This window comes from Bubalus kerabau, chromosome 13, assembly GCF_029407905.1.
Source record: "Bubalus kerabau isolate K-KA32 ecotype Philippines breed swamp buffalo chromosome 13, PCC_UOA_SB_1v2, whole genome shotgun sequence".
NCBI classification, from domain to species: domain Eukaryota; kingdom Metazoa; phylum Chordata; class Mammalia; order Artiodactyla; family Bovidae; genus Bubalus; species Bubalus kerabau.
In genome coordinates this window covers 44,321,183-44,343,582 of record NC_073636.1, presented here as the reverse complement: position 1 = coordinate 44,343,582, position 22,400 = coordinate 44,321,183, and the positions used below count along the sequence as shown (strand labels likewise).

General features: G+C 39.7%; 1 long non-coding RNA gene across 1 annotated transcript; it reads right to left on the bottom strand.

Moving 5' to 3' along the window:
- Nucleotides 1-3,875: 3,875 nt before the first annotated feature.
- LOC129625612 (uncharacterized) lies at nt 3,876-21,345 on the bottom strand. Its single transcript, XR_008701554.1, has 3 exons — nt 20,707-21,345; nt 4,886-4,983; nt 3,876-4,426 (listed from the first exon to the last, which is right to left on the bottom strand). It is a non-coding gene; the product is annotated as an uncharacterized LOC129625612 (long non-coding RNA).
- Between the last annotated feature and the right edge of the window lie 1,055 nt (nt 21,346-22,400).

Sequence of the window (22,400 nt, the reverse complement as noted above, 5' to 3'; positions counted from 1 at the left end):
TTTTATTATTTTATAGAGAAGAATAAAAAATAAATGATGGCAAATATAAACAGCATTCAGAAAGATTTTCTTCCCATTTGTGTAGTTCTGTAAGAGTGGATTCACAGTTTGGTCATCTTACCTCAAACAGAGACAATCTTCCATTTTGCTTTCAGTCTTCAATTGCTCTGTACATTATATTGGGAACAAACAGTTCCAGGAAATAAAAATATTATTCTCCTTTTTATATCACATAACAGTTTCTAGGGGTTTTTTTTGCTTGCTCATTTTGCACATTACATTTAGAAAATATGTTATGTTCTTTGCAAGGTTTTTAGTTAGGTTTTCCATTAAGGATACTGTGGCTCAGATGGTGAAGAATCCGCCTGCAATGCAGGAGACCCAGTTTTGATTCCTGGGTCAGGAAGATCCCCTAGAGGAGGGCATCGCACCCTACTCCAGTATTCTTGCCTGAAAAATTCCATGGACAGAGGACCTTGGCAAGCTACGGTCCATAGGGTCACAAAGAGTCAGACACGACTAAAGCAACCTAGCATGCACACAATCCTGGTAATTTACTCACACTCTCTAGACCTCCATTTTACATCACTTTACATAGTGAAAAGATTTGAACTATGCTAGTCTAAATTTGTTTCTATGCACAGAAGTCATAGGTTCTGTATCATTCAATTTCTAAAACAACTCATAAAGTTAACACAACAAACTTTCTTTGGTATCTATTTAAACAATAACTATCTGAGTTTGAATATTAAGGGCCACAAGGTCATGGGAAAGGCTATATTTAGAATTCAGTTCTTCTAGGAAACCAATTCTATTAGAAAACAAAAATAATCAAATTAACAATAATAACAAACATGAGAAGAGCATTTTCTTTTTCACATCTTTCACATTTAAACACTTGGATTACTTGTTCCAAGACAATTATGTTCAAATGTAGGAAATACCGCATAACAGAAAATTATGAGAAGATTACTTAGAATTACACTGGGCGACAGAGGATGAGATGTTTGGATGACATCATTGACTCAATGGACATGAGTTTGAGCAAAGTCTGGGAGATAGGGAAAGACAGGGAAGCCTGGTGTGCTGCAGTCCATGGGGTCACAAAGAGTCAGACACAACTTAGTGACTGAACAGCAACATAAACATCAAGTTTATGAATTCTCAACTACTGGATTGATAAGTTATCAGTTGGCCTAGACTGACTACAACCCAGCTACGGAAATCATACAGAAGTCAGCAGCTGGCAGCAACAACAGGTATAACCAGTACTTACCTAAGAATAGAGGTTCAAGCTTCCAGACCCCCAAATCACCACCAGAAATTACAGTTATGCGTGTACCATAATGACCATGTCTGAGTAAACAAATAACACATGGCATCTTATGGAAAATCAACTTTCTCCCTTCAGATCTATACATGATGAGATAGATATATATATATATATACAGTCTGAGGCCATTGGTTCTTCATGCAAGTGTGTAGCATGGGCACATGCCAGGGAGCACAATACCAAGGCCAGTTGAGAGTCATCGATATACAGTCACACAACATGAGAATGGCACCAGCAGAAAGGTAGCACACAGAATTGATAATGTACGAGCAGGTAAGAACTGACTTTTCTCATGTATCATGCTCAGCCTCCCAGGCTGATACTGCATGCAGTCCAAGCAAAGCTCTGAGCTTGGAGTTGCACAATTGAAATCAGTTTGTTTACAAAACTCTCTATAAATCATGCTGATTGGCTCTGGCCCAACTATAGGGCCTGTCCTATTAGAGTTCTCTGATGGCAGGAAACAAGAAGAAACTTGGCTAGCAAGAAAACATGGAATGCTTTGGAAGCACTTGGTGTACCTTAAATAAATGAGAAAGTCAAAACTGACTTCAGAAAGGAAGGGGGACAGCTCTTCAACTGTTAGACTCAAGGGCCTTGAGCACTAATGTCCACACAAAAATCTGCACACTAATATTTATAGCAGTTTTATTCAAAATATCCAAAATTTAAAAGCAACCAAGATGCCCTTTAGTAGGTAATGTATAAATAAACCGTGGTCCATCCAGACAATGGATAATTACTTTGTGCTAAAAAGAAATGAGCCATCAAGCCATGAAAAGACATGGAGGAAACTTAAATGCATGTTACTAAGTGAAAGAAGCCAGTTTGGAACGTCTACATACTGCATGATTCCAATTCTATGCCATTCTGGAAAAGGCAAAATTATGGAGACAGCAAAAAGATTAGTGGTTGCCAAAGGTTAAAGTAGTAAAGGATGTCCAGGTAGAGCACAGAGGATTTTCAGGACAATGAAAATACTCTGTAAATACCATAGGAACTTCCCTGGCTATGCAGAGGTTAAGACTTTACTTTCCAAGGCAGGGGATATGGATTCGATCCCTGGTCGGGAGCTAAGATCCCACATGTCTTGTGGCCAAAAAATCAAAACATAAAACAGAAGCTATAGCACAACAAATTTAATAAAGACTTTAAAAATGGTCCACATTAAAAAATCATTTAAAAAATGAAAGAAAATACCATTGTGGTGACTATATGTCATTATTCATTTGTCCAACCCATAGAACGTATGGGTTTCCCTTGTGGCTCAGCTGGTAAAGAATCTGCCTGCAGTGCGGGAGACCTAGGTTCGATTCCTGGGTTGGGAAGATCCCCTGGAGAAGGGAAAGGCTACCCACTCCAATATTCTGGCCTGAAGAATTCCATGACAGTCCATGGCGTCGCAAAGAGAGGGACACGACTAAGCGACTTTCATTTCGCTTCGCTTCATAGACTCTACAACACCAAGAGTGACCTCTGATATAAGCTGTGGACTTTAGGTGATGATGACGTGTCTGTATAAGGTCATCAGTTGTAACAAATGAACCACCTGGTGGGGATGTTGATGATGGGGGAGGATGTGCATGTTGTGATGGGGGTGGGGTAAGTGGGAAATCTCCATACCTTCCTCTTAATTTTTACTGTGAGTCTAAAACTGCTGTAGAAAAAGCTGAAGTATTTTTTTAAATAAACATAAATGTAAATGCTAAGGAGAGAATAATTGAAAGAACAAACACAGATTCTTTTTGGGTAAACCAGTTTATAAAGGAATGAAATCATTCAATGGGGACACAAAGGAACAATGTGAGTATAAATATAGATTGGGATGTGTGTGTACCTATTTGTTAAGTCCCTGCTGTGTGCACCACTGTGGCAGTTTCCAAGTTTCTACTGCACTTGAACCTGTGCTGGTAATACTGAAAGCCTGCAGGCTTCACATATATGACCCCATGAAAAGCAGGGCCACAGAGCAAGGGAGAAAAAAATCCAACTGACATACATATTTACAATAAACTTCAGAGTAGGTATCACCTTTCAGTTATTCAATGGTATTTCTTTGTCTCGGTGAGAAATTCTATTTTTTAACATTGCTATCATTTCACTGACAATAATCCTGTTGAGATCAATGTGCAAACAGCACAGGAAATTATAGATAGGAACTTTGGATTATGAGTTCACCACATGACAAAAATGAATTTGCTTTCATTTTTTGTATAGTCTATTTCTAGACATTTCTACCAATTGTTGCTGAAATGGTTATGAGAGTAGAATTGGTAATGCAGTGAAACTCAAATTTACCTAAAGTTTATGGGCATTGCTGTTAGTATCATTTACATTTCTGAGATCAAATTTGGCTCAATAATATTTTTTTAAAACCACAAAAATAGACACTTTGCATGCTCTGTAAAACTAATACTCAAAATGTTAGCCCCCCCCTTTTTTTTTTTTTGTCCCACCACATGTAATCTGATTCTCTTACAGTGAATGAGACAGTCTGACCAGACCCATATTGGAGGAATGTAATTATTTATACGATATTAAGGAAGCCCTACTTAAAATGACAAACAGAATATGGCTACAGAAGGAGCATCCCAGTTTGTGATAGAGCCCCCTTGACAAAATTGACAAATTGAATCTTCATTAAAGCAAGACAAATTATTTAGCTAACACAAATAAGTTCAATTTAAGTAGAACTCCACAGAAACTCACACACATCACATTAAACTTTTAGAATTCATCAGTGTGTTCTAATTTTAGTAAACATTGGCTCTGAATTAGAAAGGAGAACCTACCATTTGGGTAAAACTAAGAGAAGGCAATGGCACCCCACTCCAGTACTCTTGCCTGGAAAATCCCATGGACGGAGGAACCTGGTAGGCTGCAGTCCATGGGGTCGCTAAGAGTCGGACACGACTGAGTGACTTCACTTTGACTTTTCACTTTCATGCATTGGAGGAGGAAATGGCAACCCACTCCAGTGTTCTTGCCTGGAGAATCCCATGGACAGGGGAGCCTGGTGGGCTGCCGTCTATGGGGTCACACAGAGTCGGACACAACTGAAGCAACTTAGCAGCAACAGCAGCAGCAGTTAACCTTTGGATGTTCAGGAGCAAATAACATACAATCCTGCTTTCAAAGTGTGGATAGAACAAATAAGTACACAAGCTGTCATAATTATTAAGTTAATTTCTGGAGGGACAAATAAACAAAGTTTTGCCCAGGTCTGTAACATCTAATATGGACCAAAAAGTCACTCTCTCATTACCACTCAAGCATAAGCCCCTATGAACAGGAAACATCTCTGTGCTTCTCACCAACCTCATCCAAGTATCTTAACTTTGTATGCAGCACATAATAAATACCAGCTTAATAGACAACAATGTAGAATCAATGGTAAATAGTCATAGATTGGATGTGGGCATCAAGTGGCAGGAAGGAGGGGCTGGGAGGATATGAGAATGACACAAGCTTCCCACCCTAGGCAAGAATTCTCCCCACACCTTCAGGGACCTCAAACCTCAAACTTGAAAATCACAAGTGCTCACTACTCACCGAGGCTTCCTAATTCATTGTTGGGCTAGAACAGATATGTTCCTTAAAGTTTTTGATCCATCGTCTCTCATTGTTATGATTCTTCTTAAACCATTCTCCTGTAGAAACAGACACAAAAATATCTGCTTTCACCCTCTCCTCCTTTCTGTGCGTGTGTGCCCAGTCATGTTTGATTTTTGCAACTTTATGGACTATATGTAGCCTTCCAGTCTCCTCTGTCCTTGGTATTTTCCAGGCAAAAATACCAGAGTGGGTTGCCATTTCCTTCTCCAGGGGATCTTTCCAACCCAGGGATACAACCCATGTCTCCTGCATTGACAGGTAGATTCTTTACCACTGAGCCACCAGGGAAGCCTTCTCTTCCATTAGTGTTAAATATTTTGAAAGCTAATTATCCTTTATCACCAGTTTTTTCTTCTTAAGAAAAAGAACTGACTCATTGGAAAAGACCCCAATGCTGGGAAAGATTGAAGGTGGGAGGAGAAGGGGACGACAGAGGATGAGATGGTTGGATGGCATAACTGACTTGATGGACATGAGTTTGAGTAAGCTGCAGGATGTTGGTGATGGACAGGGAGGCTTGGCTTGCTACAATCCATGGGGTCACAAAGAGTCGGATACGACTGAGAGACTGAACTGAACTGAATCTAACACATCCCAGTTTTCTTTACGTATACTGTATCTTTCTAAATCTCTTTCCATTAGGTTTTTTTTTTTAATTTGAAGGCACCACATTCTATTAGTCACCTAAGTTTAAAGCCTTGCAGTTATTTTAATTTCTGTTCTCAGCATGGACATAAATTATTCTCCAAAGTATCTTAATTATGTCCCCACGTGCCTCTCATGTAGTACAGGGCTTGAGATTTCATGTAAATCCACGATGTTCTCACTGGCTGTTCTCATCAAGTTTATTTTTTCTTGGCAGGTTACTATGCCCAAGCATCCTCTTTCTTGAATAGTCTTCATTAATAGCTGACATGAGTGGTGCCCACGACTACTACCAGGTACACATGGCTGAATTATGGCCATGCAGGGGGCGGTTATGACAACTATACTACTCTGGAATCACAGGGGGATTCTCTACCTGGTGACATTAGCCCAACCTGAATTTGACTATGCAAGGGTGTGTTATATTTGTGGGAGCAGAGGTTGAAAAGACTACAGGGATAACATCCCCAAATGACTTTCCATGATGAGATACAAAAATGACATCCAAAGAGAAAAACAAATGCTGTATAGTAACACATATATGGGGGATCTAGAAAAAAGGTGCTGATGAACCTATTTGTGAGGAAGGAATGGAAAGGCAGATGTAGAGAATAAACTTGTGGACACAGCAGGGGAAGGAGAGGGTGAGATGAGCTGAGAAGGCAGCATCGACATATATACACCACCATGTATAAACCAGATAGCTAGTGGGAAGCTGCTGTATAACACAGGAGGCCCAGTCTGGTGTTCTGTGATGACCTAGTAGGGAGGGATGGCAGGAGCTTGGGTGGGAGTGAGGCTAAGGAGGGAGGGGATATATATATATATATATATAGCCATGACTGACTTGGGTGGTTATAGCCTGACTCTGATGCTGGGAGGGATTGGGGGCAGGAGGAAAAGGGGACGACAGAGGATTCGATGGCTGGATGGCATCACTGACTCGATGGACGTGAGTCTGAATGAACTCCGGGAGTTGGTGATGGACAGGGAGGCCTGGCGTGCTGCAATTCATGGGGTCGCAAAGAGTCGGACACGACTGAGTGACTGAACTGAACTGAACTGAGCCATGCCTGATTTGGGTGGTTACATGACAGAAACCAACACAACACTGTAAAGAAATTATCCTCCAACTAAAAAATAAATTTAAATCTAGTTTAAGAAAAAGAAATTGAATTCATGTGGAAACATGGGATATATTAAAATTTAAATAAAATATTTGTGTTTGTGTGCTCACTCGGTCGTGTCCGACTCTGCAGCCTCACAGACTAGCCCACCAGGCTCCTCTGTTCATGGAATTTTCCAGGCAAGAATACTGCCGTGGGTTGCTATTTCCTTCTGCAGGGGATCTTCCCGACCCAGGGATCAAATCCACGTCTCTTGTGTCTCCTGCATTGGCAGGAGAATTCTTTGCCACTGTACCACCTGGGAAGCCCTAAATAAAGTATTTTTAAAAGTTTAAATGTAGTTTTAAAACTACAGAAAGAAAAAGGAAAAAAGACATCCTTGTTCAACACTTGACAACTTCTTTTTTCAATATCTGAAGGACGTATAATCTGGGGTGTGAGAAAAGGAACAGTGTACCCTGGGTCCCTCTGTGGGGCCAGAGGACCAGTGGGACTGGTTCACCCTTGACGTGATGCACTGCGGCCAAGTGGATAGAAGAGTGAACAAACCCGCAGAGAGAGTTTAGTGCTATCTGATAAAGTGTGGCTTTGTGGGCACTTTTCTCTCCAAACAGCAGGATTATAGAAAATAACAGACTGCAGCGTGTTTCTTTCCTAGAGGTGCCAAAAATAGGTCCTTTGTCATTAGTCTTCCTGAAGCTAAAAAGCGAGTCCCCATAGAAATGAGAAGCAACGCAAAGCCTGTCTGGATTCTCCTGGCAGGAACATAGTTTAGGGCAAACGAACCGTCTCTGCCGCTGATCTATGCTACAAGCAAGATGGGCAGAGGGTGAATTCAGAATAACCCCTTCCTTAGCAAAGACAAAAAGGCAAGAACAAAGAAAAAGAAGAATTTGAAATGAAAGGAATAAGGCAACACTGGCTCTCCCCGCTGCCCTTTCCTTCCATCCTAAACACAGAGAGTGTTTGATTCCCCTGCAGGTCTGGTTTGCTTCCCACTTGCCCACAAGTCTGAGATAGAATCAGAACAATTTAAACAATGTCCTCCAGCAGCGGATCAATGGAATTAGTGAATTTTAAATGTTAATGCATTCCATTCCTGGCAATGGAAAGTCATTCCAGTTCTTCAATTTTTTTTTATCCTCCGCTTAGATGAACCAAAAGATGGAAAACCTGTCTAACATAGAATGGATCTTCTGTAGAGGCTTAAAAATGAAAATAAGATATAAAAAGAAAAATTTGCTCATGAAGAAAAATCAATTTCTTCGATGGCTTTTGGTGCCAGCATTTTTTTTTCCAGCAAACGTACAAGATTGTTGTCTGTGAGAAGAAGGGAGTGGCCAGATGACTCCAGCAGGAAGAAAATCTCTAGACTTTTATTCTGACTGCATTTGTTATTTCATGCATTCCTCTGCCTTTTCTTGCATTTCCTTTAGAAAGGATTAAAGGGTCAAGGTCTTGAACATGTGTTGGCTTCTTTCTTTTCAAGAACCCAGACAGGTGGGAACTCCACCATCTGGGAGCTCCCCAGCTGCACCCCCTGTTCGCTGGAGGAAAAGGGAGAGGAAGGGGTTTCATTGTTTTACTCAAAAAAGAAACATCCCCCCCCCCATTTATATTTTATTGTTGGGACAAATCATGTAAAAATTAACATTATTATTAACATTGCCCTCATCCACTCCACATTGGCCAGGGGTCCCTCAATGAATAGTGGCCAGTCTCCAAGAGTAAGCATTCTGGGAGAGAGGGCGAGACAAAGAGACACAAAGAGAGACAGAGAAAGAGAGACAGAGAGAGAAAGGGAGAGAGAGATGACTGACCTCTAAGACCTGGTGTCAGAAATCACTCAGCACCAACCCAGCCTCATCCTTTTCATCCAAAGCCCAGATCATATTCAAGAAAAAGGGAATTAGATCGCAACTCTTGATGGAATGACGATCAAAGAACTGGCCGACATGTTCGAATGCAGCACAGCAGAGGTGAAAAGCTGCTTGAAAGTGAGAACATTTGAAAATGGAACAGCATTCCAACACACAACTATCATCACACACCTTGTGGTATTTTGTTTCACCCAAAGTTGGTTTCCTGGAATTTCTTCAGGGGTAGCGTCATGACCACTTAAGATTTGGTAGAATAATTATTTTCTGCCCATTTTCAAACATTCCAATTCCAATATATCTTAGTCTAAAGAACTGACCACGGCTGCTGTTCTGGAAGCGAGAACATGAGTGGACAGATGGTGGTGGGGATTCTAAGTGACGCTGGCATCCCGCCTCCTCTCTGAGGCCTAAGGACAGTCAGCCCCTCCCTGGGTCAGCTAGAAGCCAGCTCCATGGAGGATCTGGAAACTCTCGATGACCATTTAAATTTTATAATGAACTTTCCAAATCTGGATGCTTTACAAGAAATATGGTGGAGGTACTGCAAGTGTTTCAAATATAGAAATTCAAATTAGAGATACCTATCCCAACCGTAAATGCTCTGCTGTGTTGTGCTCTGTCGTGTCCCACGTGGAATTTTTCAGGCAAGAATACTTGAGTGGATTGCCATTAAACACTTTCAAACTATAGTTCAGACCCTAGTACACAGACTTTTTCCCAGATCTCATAACCAAACATATACAACTTATTTCTACTCTTGGAAGTCTCTAGCTTTACATGGATATGTACATGTGTCCTTCTGCTATTGTGTTAAGGGATGGGGTTTCCCCAGAGTCTGGTCTTTATTTAATTTGGAATTAGGAACACAAATGGATGTTTAAGAATGGTGATGCTGACTCATACGAGTCATGGTTTACAGGGAGCTGTCTGTAGTTCTCACTGCATCAACTATGCCCTCAGGGTTAAAAGCAACAAAATCAAATTCCTTTCAAGGCTCCATGTAGACATTCACTCACTGAAAGGATATTTATCAAATGCCATTGAATCCCAAACCAGGAGTGCAGTCTAAGAGTTGTTGTTCTTGTTGTTGTTGTTGTTTAGCCACTAAGTTGTATCTGACTCTTTTGTAACCCCACAGATTGTAGTCCGCCAGGATCCTCTGTCTGTGGGATTTCCCCAAGAGTACTGGAATGGGTTGCCATCTTCTCCTCCAGCAGATCTTCCTGACCCAGGGAATGAGACTTGCACTACAGGCGATTCTTTACAACTGAGCCACCTGGGAAGTCTAGCAGTGGAAACCAGCGAATTGATCTTTTTAATACTGGATCCTGATGGTTGATGGAGGAGGCATGTCTGTGAATCAAGGAAGATTTCACAAAGGGCATAATGTCTAAGCTTAAAATGTAGATCACCAGATTGGAAAGGTACAGCTTACTCAAGGACTGTCAGAGGACTGCTGCTTTATCAACAAAGTTCATGTGGTAATCTAAGTCACTTGTGATCATTTCAGCAATTCAGCAAGTTAACCATCATTTAAGGGTGTGGTTCATGGCCCCTTGGGCTTCCCTGATAGCTCAGTTGGTAAAGAATCTGCCTGCAGTGCAGGAGACCCCAGTTCAATTCTTGAATTGGGAAGATCCCCTGGAGAAAGGATAGGCTACCCACTCCAATATTCTGGCCTGGAGAATTCCATGGACTGCATAGTCCATGGGGTCAACAATCATAAAAGAGCAAAGATCACTGATCATAGGTCATCATAGCAAGTATGATAATGATGAAAAAGTTTGAAGTATATCTGGAATTACAAAATACCAGGCTTTGCTGGTAGCTCAGCTGGTAAAGAATCTGCCTGCAATGCAAGAGACCCTGGTTTGATTCCTGGGTGGGGAAGATCCACTGGAGAAGGAAACAGCTACCACTCCAGTATTCTGGCCTGGAGAATTCCATGGAGTGTATAGTCCATGCGGTAGCAAAGAGTCGGACACGACTGAATGACTCTCAGAAATGCAACAGAGACACGAAGGGAACAGATGCTCTTGGGAGAATGGTGCTGATTACTTGCTGGATGCAGAGCTGTCACCAACCCTCAATTTGTGAAAAAAAAAAAAGGCAATATCTGCAAAGTACAGTCAAAGAAACACTGCCTGTGTTTTTCTTTATGCAGAAAATGCATGGATTCTTTTTTTAAATATTATTGATGCAGAGTTGATTTACAATGTTGCGCTATTTCTGCTGTACAGCAAAGTGATTCAGTTATAAATACATATATATATATTTTTTCATATCCTTTTCCATTATGGTTTTTCACAAAATATTGAATACAGTTCCCCATGCTATACAGTAGGACCTTGTTGTTTATTTATTCTATATATAATAGTTAGAAAATGCATGGATTCAGAAAGGAAAGAGCCATGTAGGACTCCTAAGTTTCTTTGCCAACTAATTTTAACCTTTAAAAAGTATTTGCTTTACTTCAATGCACGACTCAAAGTTTTCACCTTCTATCTCATCAGGCCATTTTTTGCACCTGCCCCTAGGATTTTTTTATTATTATTCTTTTACTTCCCAAGTAAGACTGACAGATAGAATTCTCAGGTATCTGCTCAAGATGCCTTTTGATTGCAACTACCATCTTTGAGTCACTTGAGTGGAACACAGATGAATAGATGAATAAGCAGCCCTAGGATTGAGTGACATTTAATAAAAAATACTATTTGTTTAACCTTATTGTGATGTTTTCTGAATCATAAAAATACTGAGCATTCTGGTGGCTGCCAGGCGCTATTATCTGCTACTTGATTTTAAGTGACAGCTGTGGGATTTTGATGGATATTGATGTTTTCGTTTTCTTTTTTATACAACACAAAGTAAAAGGGCTCAGGTTGTTGACATCACTGAGTATTCTAGGAATGAAATATTAAATGATTTTAGGAGAAATGTGACTTTTATGTTGGGAAGCATGACACATTCTAAACCTGTCTGTCACTGTAATCAGTCCCCTGACTGAACGTAGCAGGGCTGCACACACACTGTCGCTTTCCATCTCAAGCATAATGCTTCAGGTGAAAACAGAAGGCAGCAGGCTTGTCAGGGGAAAGACAGTGCCTTCTGGAAAGATGTTTGCTGTAATATTTGAATTTGCTTTGCAAGGCTGTGCACCCCCTTGGCTAATCTAGAGGGTGTTTTGGCAAGGCTGTCACCTGAAGTGTATGACTAATCCGGATTCGGCCTCAATAGACAGGGGACGATTAACCTGCTCAATAAATATTCATTTCATGAGTAAGCAGCTCCCTGGATCACCATTCTCTTCTGCTTTCTAATGTTCTCAATATACTATACCATCCAAAAGCTCCATTTCAGCTTATGTTTTCATTTTATTTCCCCCCCTCTGATTTCCCAGGACCTCCTCCTTCCTCAGGAAGGCAGGGCTTGTTTATGAGCAGCAAGGTTATTTCCACCTGAGCAAAACTTGGGCATGACTAGTGTCCCCTAAACGCAGCATCTTGACTGTCTGACTTCACCTTTTATCAATGCCCATCGCCCAGGCCACTGAGATGTGTACCTCTGCTGAATATTCCCTTGCTTACCTGCTTCCTCTAGACAGAGAGGTTTTTTTTTTTCTTCCTTTAATTGCAGTATAATTTTCGTGTTAATTTCAAGCGAACAGCAAAGTGATTCAGTTATACAAATATTTCTTTTTCAGATTCTTTTCCATTATAGTTTATTACAATATATTGAATATAGTTCCCTGTGCTCTACAGTAGGTCCTTGCTGGTTATCTATTTTATACATAGTAGTATGTATCGGAGAAGGCAATGGCACCCCACTCCAGTACTCTTGCCTGGAAAATCCCATGGACGGAGGAGCCTGGTAGGCTGCAGTCCATGAGGTCGCTAAGAGTCGGACACAACTGAGCAACTTCACTTTCACTTTCCACTTTCATGCATTGGAGAAGGAAATGGCAACCCACTCCAGTATTCTTGCCTGGAGAATCCCAGGGACGGGGGAGCCTGGTGGGCTGCCGTCTATGGGGTCACACAGAGTTGGACACGACTGAAGTGAATTAGCAGTAGCAGCAACAGTATGTATCAGTCCATTCCAAACTTCTAATTTATCCCTCCTCCCTCTTCCCTTTTGGTTACCCTAAGTTTGCTTTCCATGTCTGTGAGTTTATTTCTGATTTGTATATAAGCTCATTTAAACAATTTTTTTTAGATTCCACAGGTAAGTGATATCATATGATATTTGTCTTTATCTGACTTACTTCACTTAGTCTGCAATCTCTAGGTCCATCCATGTTGATGCAAATGGTATTACTTCATTCTTTTTATGGCTGAGTAGTATGCCATTGTGTATATGTACCACATCTTCTTTATCCGTTCCTCTATTGGTAGACACTTTGGTTGATTCCATGTCTTTGCTGTTGTAAATAGTTCTGCAATGAACATTAGGGTGCATGTATCTTTCCAAGTTAGCAGTTTTGGTTGTTTTGTTTTGATATATATTCAGGGGTGGAATCACCAGGTCATATGGAAGTTCTATTTTTAGTTTTCAAAGAAACTCCATACTGCTCTCTATAGTCAGCCAGCTTTCACTACCTTATACAGCTAGAATCTATCCTCCAAACTTTCATCCAATAGTCTTCTGTTTCCATAAAGATGCAAATTAGGAAACAAAGCAGTCTCCGGGGATTGACAGACCAAGGGTCTCTCATGCCAGTAAAGCATGAAGCTCTCAGCTCAGTTTTTGTGACATAAGGGAGGCTGGCTATCCCCCATGTATCGGAGGTTGCTGGGGAGAAAAGCACCTATTGCTCTCATCAGTTTTTATTTACTAATTTTCTCTTAGGAACTACGTAAAAATGTGGAGTTAAAATTTAAAGTGAAGGGTTCTTCATTAATAAAAATTAAATACAGAAAATGAAAAAGAAATTTGCAGCTACATAGTGGAGAAATAAACTCATATCTTGCTTAATACATGCATATATGTTTTCAAACAGATTCGATAGATTTTGCTTCTGAATTTTGTGAAGTGTTAAGGTTGTACCTCACTCAATAGAGGTTCATAGATTGATAAGATGTCCCATTTTTACATTGTTTTGCCTGTAATATAAAAACATTTCAATGCAACACAGCCTATTGCTGCTGCTGCTGCTGCTAAGTCGCTTCAGTCGTGTCTGACTCTGTGTAACTCCATAGACGGCAGCCCACCAGGCTTCCCCATCCCTGAGATTCTCCAGACAAGAACAGTGGAGTGGGTTGCCATTTCCTTCTTCAATGCATGAAAGTGAAAAGTGAAAGTGAAGTCGCTCAGTCATGTCCAACTCTTAGCGACCACATGGACTGCAGCCTACCAGGCTCCTCCATCCATGGGATTTTCCAGGCAAGAGTACTGGAGTGGGGTGCCATTGCCTTCTCCGCAGCCTATTGCTGCTGCTGCTAAGTCGCTTCAGTTGTGTCCGACTCTGTGCGACCCCATAGACGGCAGCCCATCAGGCTCCCCCATCCCTGGGATTCTCCAGGCAAGAGTACTGGAGTGGGGTGTCATTGCCTTCTCCGAGACTATTGCTAAATGACACCAAATAATCCTTTTGTGAAGTCAATGTTATTTAATCTGATGACTAGATAAATTTAATAAAATAATCCTGAAAAGCAATCTCAGCGATATCACTACCACCACCTGAAATTCTGTGCAGCATGGTAGCTCGAGGACACAATGGCATTGTGAAATCACACGCGATTCCCTTTGGCCACTGATCTGCTTCACAAGCAATAATTAAAAGATGAGGAAATTCCATCTGTCGTCACTGGTCTGGCATGTCCCGGGTCCCACCCTGAGGTTTTAGGCTCTGCACAACACTGAGTCATACACAGGATCCAGGACTGGAACCTCCTATATGAATTTTAAGGTATTAAAAAGATTTACCTATGAGTTAATTGAAAGGAGCTATTTTAAATTTAGATGGAATCTCAGAGCCATTAGCAACATCATCTTTTTGCCCACTATATTCAGTGAATGCTAGAATAGCACAAGAAGTGTCCAGAGAGGAGGCAAGGGGCAGAGTCATATGATCTATGCCAAAGCTTTGGAGTCACAGTAATAGCTTATCAGTCTTACCAAACTTGCTCTGGAAAGAGTATGAAACCAAAAATATAAGCAATTGGGCAAAGCTATTGAAGGCGAGTAAAATCAGATCTGTATTTTTGGAAGATGGTAACTGGATTTTTTTTTTTTTTCTTCTGCACTCAGTGGTCTGGACTTTTTTCCCTAATCACCTTTCTCACGGCCCTTAAACTAAAGGGCTTGCCACCTTGCCTGTCTTCCAGACAAGTACATTAATATAATCTGGTCCCTTCCTTCTGGTTCATATTTTTGTCCTGGGAATTACCTTTCTTCAGATCTTAATATTCCATGAACTCTCCACTCTTCACTGAGATTAGAGTTCACTCAAACACAAATGCATGATTGGAAAGCAACTTTCCATTTAGATCTCTCCTCCTTGGGCAGAAGATACCTAAGATTTCAGGGCCATCAGGCTTTTGATCAAAAGCACACATTTTCTTTTGTATAAATTTAGTTCATTTAGTTCAGTTCTTTTGTTCTTAAAATCATATTCCCTGAGAAATTGAAAACAAAGTTATACTAAATCCACTTCTCCCCATTGGCACATACATTTTAACCTAAGTGGCTAGCACCAGACCCTTTTAGCGGCTCTGTTTATAAAGTGTTGGAAGAAGGACCAAGACTAATTTTTTATATTTTCTTTTTTTTTTATTTTTTAAACTGTGAAAGTATGATAACACATTTACAGGAGACTTGGAAAATATAGAACAAGGTTACAAATAGTTCCACTTAGTTCTACTACAATTATTTTTTAAATAGATAAATTAAGATTTTTAGTTGAAGTTTCTATATCAAACTCTCAAAAATTATTAGAATGAATATACAGAAAAGAAGAAGGATATAGTAGACTTGAAAAGCACTATGAACCAATTCAACATAATCAAGATTTATACAATTTTTAAACACAGTAGGATACAAATTATATTCAAGTTTCCATAGACTATAAACTCAGAAACACTAGAACATATCCAGGGACATAAAACAAGATGAAAAAATTTTATGGCAACCAAGACTATTTTAATAAACAATTTCAGGAACACAAAAATTCAGGGAATAATATAGTTTACAAATACAAAACTATACTCATATATTCTGCTAGTCAACACTCAGTTTCTTTCCTTTTTTTCCACTATTTTAACACTTCTGAATCACTTTATTGACTGATAAAAATTTTTCTTCTGTGAACTGCTCTTCTTATTCTTCACTTTTTCCCCCCTTTCCTGTTCTTTTCCTAAGAACTGTGTTAGAGAACTTCAAATAGTTTGACTGCTAGTTTTATTTAGAGATTACATGCACTGTCAATCTATTGATTCTTCCCATTTGTGGCTTGTTATTTTGGGACATTTAATCAAATATTTAATATATTGCTGTTGCTGTTCAGTCACTCGTTCGTGTCCGACTGTTTGTGACCCTGTGGACTATAGCCTGCCAGGCTCCTCTATCCATATGGGACTTCCCAGGCAAGAATACTGGAGTGGGTTGCCATTTCCTTCTCCAGGGGATCTTCCTGACCCAGGGATTGAACCCGCATTTCTTCCATCTCCTGCATTGGCAGGTGGGTTCTTTACCATCTGAGCCACCAGGGAAGCCCATTTAATATATTAACTTCTGTTTATTGATAAATTGACTGCATTCATTTTTTTTTTCCCCTTTACAGTTAGTTTAAGTAATTGTTTTTTCCCTTCTGGACATAACAAGACTTTTATATTTTTCTTCTACATTTTTAAAGTTTTACTTTTTTACATCCAGTTCCACATAAAGTAAGATGTATTTCCTAATATCATTTACTTTTTGCACATGGGTATCTGATTTCCAGTAACATTTCTTGAATGAGAAGAAGATCTTTTTTTAATCCACAAGAATATCTAACAAATTCTCTCGCAGAATCTGATGTTAACTGAATTAAGTTAATTTTGATTAAATTAATTGGCTCGGTGTTTATGGGAAGGCCTTACAACTCTTCACTGGGCCCCAAGAGTACAAGGCAGGTGCTCTGCAGTGTAACCCTGGGACTAACTACATACCCAGCCTCCCTTTAGGCCTGCAAATTCTCAAAGGCTTGTGCCCCCGAGTCACTAACACTCAGAATAAGGTTTTTCTAAGCGTACATCAAAGTTATGGAGAAAAACACCACTTTGTTGCCATGACTGGCATTTCGGGTAGAGGCTAGAACATTGGCAGAGTTCACCTTGTTTAATATTCATCCACAAATCAGATGGTGGTAGGATTTCACAAAATATTTATTAAGAGAAAGAACAAGTTTAGCTGATCTAATTTCTGACTGTTGACTCTTGGCAGTCTAAACAATTATATTAGTCAAGCTTTCCTAGTTACTCAATAGGGAACAAAAAAGATTAAAAAATATTTTAAGTAAAAGCTGAAGGAAACATCTCTTCAGGAGGGTAAAATATCCAAGACAGACATTTCTAAGGCACAAAATTCATACAAGAGTAGTGAACATCACACCAGAGCTCGTAGACAATAGGACGTGCTAAGATTTTGACATTCTCAAGCAACTTGAGGCTTTCTGGAACAAATAGAATAGAATGTGAGTTTGTAATGAACTGGTGCCTGGGTCTTGGTGACCCAGACGTTCTGAAAAAAAGAAAAGGGAAATACGTCTTCTTTTCCCTTCATGTGACCTGAGGTCACTACAGTATTGAACTCCTTTTGTTGAGTGCTTAGCCTGGTATATTTTGTAAGGAACCTTATCTGTTGGTCACCCAGACACACAAAAAGTATAATTTAGGTGCGAAAGGAAACAAAATGCAATTGAATATTTCAAAGCAATCTGCATTTTTGAAAACTGTATGTGTGTGAATGAATATGATATATATAATATGATATAAATAGGATATATAAAATGTAATTTGATATGTTATTGTATGTATTATGTATATAAGCTTCCCTGGTGACTTAGACGCTTAAGAATCTGCCTGCAATGAAGGAGACCCAGGTTCAATCCCTGGGTCAGGAAGATTCCCTGGAGAAGGAAATGGCAACCCACTCCAGCATTCTTGCCTGGAGAATTCCATGGACAGAGGGGCCTGGTGGTATACAGTCCACGGGGTTGCAAAGAGTTGGACACAACTGAGCAACTAACACTTTCATTTCACTTTCTTTCACTTCATTATGTACAAACTATAATTTTGCATATGTGCACATATACACACACAAGTATATGGCCAACTAAAACAATATTATCAAAATATTTATTCTTTGACGATGGAAATTTCAGTGGTCATTTTTGGTTTTGTTTCTATTTTTGTACCTTAGATATTTTTCAAATGTTGTTCGGTGAACTTGTTTTACCTTCACCAAGATAAAAAGTTATTTGTTTCAAGGCTGGAAAGAGAACAGACAAGAAATCTTCACCTGAAAACTCTGTGTGGTAAGTAGTCTGAAGTCAGAGTTCCTGGCCTCAGAGAAGCAGAGCCGGCAAAACAGAATTATGGACACCTCTGCCCCCTACTGTTCACCTTCAGTAAGTACCTGGTGATCCTTCATCCGTTCTTAGTAGGAATCTCCAAGGAGATTGTTGTTTACAAAATCACAAAATCCTGTGGTCCCTCCTCTCCTCAGCGATCCCCAGCCTGGGGACCTTCGGACTGCACTGAGAAATGTGTTCTCAGATAAAGAATATCATGACCACAGATAGATAAACCAGGCAAAATATGGATGTCACACGTAGGGACACGCAGAGAACCTAAGCTTCTTTCTGTTTTTTAAAAACATACTAGTATATAGTACAATGCGCATTGGAAGATTATACATTAATATAGAATATATTTTAACATATATTAGTCTATATACTGAGTATACACTATTAATATTAACAATGTTACATTGTATGTGTTAAAACACTATATGTATTAATAATATTAGTGTTACATGTGTACTTTTATATTACATATATACTTTACTATTCTTGTATGTATCTTATATACTTCATAAGCTTTGTACATACGTACTTTTCCTAGTACTATGCTTTTTAAATGCATGTCTATGTTTGTGTATATATTTATATAGATGTAGTTTTCTATATGACGAGTACACAGTATGTATACATACTATATATGATATATATGTATGTATGTGGTGGCTCAGACTGTAAAGAATCCACCTGCCAATACAGGAGCTGCAGGAGATGGGGGGTTCAATCCCTGGGTTGGGAAAATCCCCTGGAGAAGGGAATGGCTACCCACTTCACTGTTCTTGCCTGAAGAGCCCCATGGACAGAGGAGCCTGGCGGGCTACAGTCCATTTGGTCACAAAGAGCTGGACACGGCTGAGCGACTAACACTTATGTAGAATATACACAGCATTCACACACACACATACTTTTACAAACGATTTTGCATTTGTCAGTGTTTTATTTTAATGAAGAGCCCAAAGTGTGACTAACATCTGCATTTTAATTCTACAGCTGGTAAAAGCATTTTTTCCTTTGGAAGTTATTCGAAGTCCCAATTTGCTTTAGAAGTTGACACATCTGAGTTTCTTTTGGCTGTTATTATTTATGAAATTCAGCATTTCCTCAGAGCCAGCTTTGATATAATAAAGCCTTCAGATCTCCAGTCTCACAACCAATTTATTTACAGTCAGTAAAAGACATTGAAGCCCAATGCCTTTCTTAGACATGCTTTCAATAGCACCCATAGAATTCAGTTACATGTGCTGGTCTGAAGGAAAAATGTGGGCAATGTGATAAACACAGCCTTGCCTTGGCCATAACCAAATTAAAATATCTGCCTCAACAGTGGTAGTTAGGGAACCAAATAGACTGAAAAGAAAACAAGGGAAAAAATTTAAATTTGAAAGCAAACAGGCTTACACAGTATTTCCTGATGGCAGATTCTGAACCGTGAGGCATGAAAGCCAAGCATTAATAACCTCAACAGTTGTTGTGTTATTTTATGAGATTTCATCATCAAATATTAAAACTTAGTCTAGACTTTTTTATACCATATCATATTCTTAAATCTGCTTTAAAAACCTGGGATAATTGCTTTAAAATGAATCCATATATATGTAGAACATATGATTCAGAAATACGTAGGATGAAGTTTTGTGACACTTATAAATAAGAACTTGTCATTTCTAAGCATAAGCATTTTTGTTTTTCATTTAACACTTGCCTGGTATTTAACCTGTCCATCCCTCTAAGAGTGTGTAGAGTGAAACTATACATTTGATTCCAACCCTATGATATTCTGGAAAAGGCAGAACTATGTAGAGAATATAAAGTTATCAGGGATTGCTAGAGAGTGGGGAATGGGGGACAAGGAAGAAGACAGAGTATATTTAGCAAAGTGAAACTACTCTTTTTAACACTGTAATGGTGGATACATGTCATTATATGTTTATCCAAACCCACGGAACGTACAACACCAAGAGTGACCCATGTCAGCTATAAGCTCCGGGTGATGATGATGTGTCCATGTAGGTTCATTAGCTGTAACACAGGGACCATCTGGTAGGGATATTGATGGGGAGGCTTTGGGGAGTACAGAGGGAATATGGGAAATCTCTATACCTTCCTCTCAATTTTTCTGCAAATCTAAAACTACTCTGAAAAAAAAAAAATCTTAAAAAAAAAGTTAACCTAAAAGCAGTATTAAAAAAAAAAAACAACAGATAAAATCATGTGACTTCATTTATAATGCCTTCTATATAAGAATGGCACCAATAAACATGATTTATACTACAAGTATATAAACCACCCCACACACCGTCCCAACCAGCTCTTCCCTCACATTGATGACTTCTATCTTTGTTTCCTGGATTGTCATATTCCCTCTAAAAGCAAATCCCCAGACCAGCCCAGGGAAGTCACATGTGACTCTCCAAAGAGCCTCATAATCAGGAGAAAGCACACATTCTTGGTCACATTTTGTTCTCACTTTAGTTGTTGTTTCTTCAGTTCAAACCAAAACAAGGCAAGAGTGGCAGGGTGAAGTAACCGTGGAGAGTAAACACTTACTTGGCATTTCCCCCAGAGGCTGTTTGCAGATAGCAGCTGGTGAGTCATGAGAACAGGTCTCCAGGGATGCTCCACCTCTGACTCAGGGTGGAGTGGGTTTCGGGCCCTTTCGCACAGCTCGGCTCCCTGAGTAACTGATCCGATCACAGCTGATCCAATCACAGCAAACAAATGCTGCTTTCATTCAGTCTCCACTCAGAGATTCCAACAACACAGCCAAGGAAGCTAGGTGGCACAAAAACCGATAATAGAAATTATTGAGAGTCCTCGGCAGATAGAGCTGCAGGCTGAAACAGATTTGCCTGTCACTATCCCATGTGTCCCCGCAGGGCAGGGTGTCACTACGCCCGGCCAGGTTTCACCGGGTGTTTTCAGTTTCCTTGTTGATTTCTGAATGCCTCTGTGAAGGAATTTGTGTGAGAAATAGACCTATTTTTATTCACAATGACCTCACCATCTGCCCTGGTATTTTGTGTACACAGATTCATGTCCTGCATGTTAACATATTCCAATCTGTGAACCCTCCCAGACTCGAAATGTCTTTTTAAAGAGTAACAGGATGCTATGAACACTCTGTTTCATGGTGTAGAACTGGTAGCTATTAAAGGTTCTTCAAGCCATTCAAAAAAGAATGGCTTTAAAAATAAAGCTGCAGGAATATCTCATTCACAATGAGGAAGCTATATAGTGGCTTGTTTAGTTTTGTTTTGTTTTTTAAGTCTGTAGGAAAAATGTTCTCACCAAATGTTTAAATTAGTGGAGACTTTTCTGTGGGTGAGTTCTCCTTTCCATGTGTTTTGGAAATAATTTAAGAATGGGAATCAGAAGACTGGTGCTGCCGGCATGATTTATTTATTCTTGAATACACCCCTTAACTGCTCTGTTCTTTTGAGTTCCTTATATGTAAGAGAGGAACAAAAGAGCCTGAATCCATGTGAAAAGGTTGCCGAAAGTTTGAAATGAAGTGATATGAAACATATATCAACAACTGCCCAAATATGTCAAATCCTGTTATGATTAAGGCTTAGAGTTTTGTGGTGAGATTTCATGACTACCACAAAAATAAACGGGTGTTAAAGATACAGTGACTTCATTTAAATCAGTATCTTTTAAATGGTTGTATAATAAATGTCGCTGTGAGTTTTGTAACAAAATTAAGGTTTCTTGGAATATAGGAAATGAGTATTTGTACTGTTTCTGTATATTAAAAAAAAAGTCTATGTCCAGATATGTTCATTTCCAGCCATAAACACTGTTTATATTGTTGCTCTTGTTCAGTCACTAAGTTGTGTCCAACTCTATGTAACCCCATGGACAGCAGCATGCCAGGTCTCCCTGTCCTTCACTGTCTCCTGGAGTTTGCTCAAACTCGTGTCCATTGAGTCAGTGACGCTCTCTAACCATCTGTCCTCTGCTGCTCTCTTCTCCTCTTGCCTTCAATCTTTCCCAGCCCCAGGGTCTTTTCCAGTGAGTGGGCTCTTTGCATCAGGTGGCCAAAATATTGAAGCTTCAGCATCAGTCCTTATAATGATTATTCAGGGTTGATTTCCTTTAGGATTGATTAGTTTGATCTCTTTGCAGTCCAAAGGACTAAGAGTCTTCTCTAGCACCACAGTTTGAAAGTGTTGATTCTGCAGTGCTTAGCCTTCCTTATGGTCCAACTCTCACATCCACACACGACTACCAGGAAAATC